This window comes from Gavialis gangeticus, unplaced genomic scaffold (genome assembly GCF_001723915.1).
Source record: "Gavialis gangeticus isolate Ggan-Ray unplaced genomic scaffold, GavGan_comp1, whole genome shotgun sequence".
In the NCBI taxonomy this organism is placed as follows: domain Eukaryota; kingdom Metazoa; phylum Chordata; order Crocodylia; family Gavialidae; genus Gavialis; species Gavialis gangeticus.
In genome coordinates, this window is record NW_017728994.1 from 74,003,178 (window position 1) to 74,007,536 (window position 4,359).

At 36.4% G+C, this 4,359-nt stretch overlaps 1 long non-coding RNA gene across 1 annotated transcript in view; it reads right to left on the reverse strand.

The window, feature by feature from the left end:
* Positions 1-881: 881 nt before the first annotated feature.
* The window catches only part of LOC109287723, a 10,347-nt gene continuing 6,869 nt past the window's right edge, over positions 882-4,359 (reverse strand). Inside the window, exon 4 of the long non-coding RNA XR_002094952.1 lies at positions 882-3,595. This is a non-coding gene — a long non-coding RNA (uncharacterized LOC109287723). The remainder of the gene's footprint in view (positions 3,596-4,359) is intronic.

A 4,359-nucleotide genomic window follows, 5' to 3' on the forward strand; every position in this document is an offset into this window, starting at 1 on the left:
CCAAGTTCACTTCAGGGCTTTACATAAGTATTTCAAGAGCTCAACACCATAAATGGTAGGAAGTCACCACAACTAGATTCTTACCCCTCCCTCCTAAAATGTTACATCCCAGAAGCTTTTTTTTTTTTTTTCATTTTTCTGTAAGGTGCATTAAGAAAAATAGTACCTGAGAGTTTGCCAGTAGTTGCCATTACAAAGCTTGGAAGAACACACTTGCCACATGTGAATTACTTTAATTCTCAAATTTGGTCTCATCTTGAGTAGTGAAGAAACTATCTAATTTGCATAATAGACACCATTGTTAATCAAAAGCAGAAAGAGTGTTTACTGCCATATTGATAGCTGACACAGGGTACTGTTAGTTCCCTTTTGCTTTTGCAGACTATGAAATAAGAGTAGAATGTCAATTGTAGATGGGCCCAGATAATCTGGAATTACCAGCAATTTCAGTAGGATTGTGGTCTTTGGTATTCAAGGTTTAGCTAAAAGAAGAAAAGAAATTAGGTAAAGCCCAGAACTCAAGCATTAGAGAAATTAGTTGGGAAAGAAGATAGAAAAGAAAAAGCTAAAATTATGATTCTCACTGGGATGGAGTAGCAAGGTGCTAGCAGAAACCTATTAATGCCTCTTTCTTTAACAAATGGAAGAAAAACTGTATCTTGCATCTTCTAAATTCTCTTCACCAAACTTTTTATACAGCTATTGCTTATTTTACAGCAAACACATTATAGGATGTGGTGAAGATGGTAATAACTGGTTTAATATTTTTTAGTTTTTCCCCAAAATAATTTACCTTATTTAGCCCTTCTTAGGTAAGATGTGACAGTGGTGAATTATTAAGAGGTCTTCATTGTCCAATCTGCTAAAAATATTTCCTCCAGTCCACTTAACATAGTTTATTCTCGAAGTGGATTAGATTAGTTAGTAACTGTCAGTCACTTAGCTAGATGAACGGAGATTTTCTTCTAAATAACAATATTAAAGCAAAGGAAGAAATCGCATACAGTATCCAAATAGAGTGTAAGAGGTAACTGACAATAAGCTATTTTGAAAAAATTCAGATTTCTCCCGTTAACATATAAACACATTTCTAATTTAGCAATACAGACAGACATGTTCCCAAGTGTTTTAAAAATAGGTGGTGCTGAACTGCTTTAACACATTCTCACAATCTTTTCCTGTAGCAGAACCAAGACTGCTTTTGTTCTATACTCTGTTTTAGTTTTATGTGCCTTTTGCCATATCTTTTCTTTGGTTATAGACTGTTAGACTCGTTATTAATTGTCTTGCATTTTATTTAATAAAACATAAGAGGATTCAAGTTGCTGTATAATAACTACATTTTCAGATACTATTGGCTTTGTACTTTTAGCCATCTACTTGAAGTATTACTTCAGAGAAACTTGTGCCCAGTCATGCTTTATTTTGCTTGTAATATTATCTATATTTTTAAAACTAAAACTTGGGAAATTTTATAAGAATGAATCACTACCACCACTACCAGAATGAATTACTTCATAAATTAGGGGCAACTTTTTTTTCCCCATTTAAAAAAAAATGTATTTAAAAGCATCAATGTCAGTAGATGATAACTTGTGCACTCATTCTTATCCTTTTAATATGAAAATACCCCCTTGCAGCTAGGTCTAAAGCTTGCATCCACTTCCAGGGAAAAAATGCTATGTCAAGAGAAATCATGCTAGCAGTAGCCATACACCCTTTGAGGTTGCTGTGGCTTTGAAAGATTCCAGCTTTTAACAGATGTACTGTTTTTATGAATGAAGATCTTTTTAAAATGTTTGAAAAAAAATCCACGCACTGAAAGGATTTCTTTTTTTAACATCACTAAAACTTGCACTGACGTGGAGGAAATGTCCTACCAAATGACAGGCAATCATGCCACTAAAGTGTAGCTCTGCTTTATAGATTTGCCTTCTATCTTTTTGATATTTGTATGCTATCAATTTATTTAAGAAAATGTTTTTTCTTAGAAACAGCCAACCCTTTGCCAGCCACAACTCTCCCCACTACAATTCAGGGAGCAGCAGTGAGGGGCATCAGCTGAGCATTCTGTGCTCTCATAATGCTTGGCTGCATATCAGCCCTTAGAGGCCTGTTGCCGGCCTAGTGTGGCTTTAGGGCTGCTGTTTTAAATTGCTCGGGGAATTGAACTGGCTCCTGACTGTTCCCATTAGTAGGGAGGTGGAAAGCTGTAATGCCCACAATGTCCTATGAACTATTTGGGTCCTTCAGCGAATGTAGCTAAGGCTCTGATCCAGAATCTTTGTTGTTTGTTTGGGGCTAAATTGTGCCTGGATGCTTAAAGGAAGCACTCCCTTGAGCAGCCTCTGGGCACAACCAGAGCCTCCAAATTAAAACAGTTTGTGCTCCCTGTGTACCTACGAGAGCATGCATTATAGAAGGAGTATGGTCATGTCTACCTGCCTCTGACGTATTAGCCCAGCTCCTGATCTTCCAAGAAATGGTCTATCTTTTGATTCCCCATCCTTCAACTGAAGCTGCATGTTGCCCTCACACTCTAATGGCACAACAGTAGATAGCTGAATTTTGGTTATGGATTCATTTTAGAAGATTATTAAAATCTCAATCTGTGGCAGTAATAATAATTTATTATTAAACATTAATTATTATTAAACAATTATATTTATTGTGCACCTTACTAACATGTTCAAGCTACGATGCTTTATGGCATTGTAAAAAACACAAATTCTAATGCTGTCCCATGCCAGACTACAACAACAGGAAAGCAAATCAGTCCTCACACGTTGGGTTCAAGGAGTGGCAGGCTGGTTGTATCCTTGACAGTTCGGAGTAGGCCACTGCCTGGAGCAAGTAATGGCATTCCACTTTTAACTATGGAATATTGTGAAAATAACACTGCTAACTTTTTTTTTAACATTTCTTTTTCACCAGGACATCTGTGTATGTAAAACTGTATTGTCCATCAACATGGAAAGTTTTAAAAACAGAGTACCTGGATGCAAACAAATGCAAGCACAGGAACAGAATCTGTGCGCAAAGAGCCCTCCCTTTAGGTGCCCTTCCATGAGGCTGAGCTACAAATGAAATTCCTCATCTATGTGCAAGAAATGCTCCCTACTAGTACCTATAAAACTATCCAAACAGGATAGAAAATGCTCCAGCAAGACTCTTTACAGAAGTTAGGGTTTACAGGGTTGGACAAAAAGCTTGGCTAGCAGTAATTTTTTTTAAAAAACCTGAATCAGTCCTATTTTCACATGTTTCTTTACTCATTACTAACACGATAAAGATTAGGAGGAAAACCTTGACTGAGTGAGAGGCACCGGGGAAAAAGATCAAGATGGAAGCAATCTCGAATTAAAAACATTTTTCCAATGTAAAAATCAAGGAATAAGGTATTGTACACCAAAAATATATATAAAAAAATCTTCCTGTATAACAAATCTAAGCCCATGCTCTTAATTGAATGGGTGTGTACAGAAATCCAGCTGTACAGCATTTACACTTCCTTTTTCCTACAAGTTAAAAAAGTTACTATTGTTGATTTGCAATCTTTTATCTTCTAGAAGTCCAGAATATGGCTGAAGTGCCCCTGAAATGACAAAATTCACAAGTCACAAAACAATAAGTTTACTTAAAATTGGTGGCAACATTTATTTTGAGTGTGCGCTTTGTCACAGATGAGAAACTATTAGTTAAACTAGAAACATCTCATCTTGATTATGTGAATAACATAGCAAACAACTTATTGATACAAAAAATCAAGGAATTTTTCTATGTAATTTGTATGGGAAACAGTGCCCTGTTTTGGATAACAGAGTTTCAGATGCCTGATTAAAAATATAACCATGCAAGAAGAAAACAAGAGAACCATATACAATATACTGATAACTTTTACATCACAATGGTAACTGTAACATGTTAGAGATGTTCCCATTTTGATTTAAACATAAAATATTTAACATGTGCAGAGTAGAATGAGGATTTATTTTCTGGTTAAGAAGTTTTCTTTGAAAGTAACTTGTGTATTTTTATTTATTTATATTACATATTTAAATGAGAATAAATACATTATTGGTGTGTGCATAGTTTACAAATAGATCAAACAGTAGGGCTGTGCGAAGCTTCAGGTGGTGGTTTGATTCAGAGGAGATTTGGCCCAATTCGGTGGCCAAATATCTGAATCCAAATCAAACCAGGGGACCAATTTAAAGGCCCGAATCGATTCAAAGCTCTCCGAACCTTCAGAAAAGCTTCAGAGAGCTTTGATGATTCGGGCAGTCCCCAGTGCCTGCAGCAGGGAGCTCCAGCTGACTCCAACTGGTACGTAGGGGCTGGGGAGCGGGGGTTGGGGGA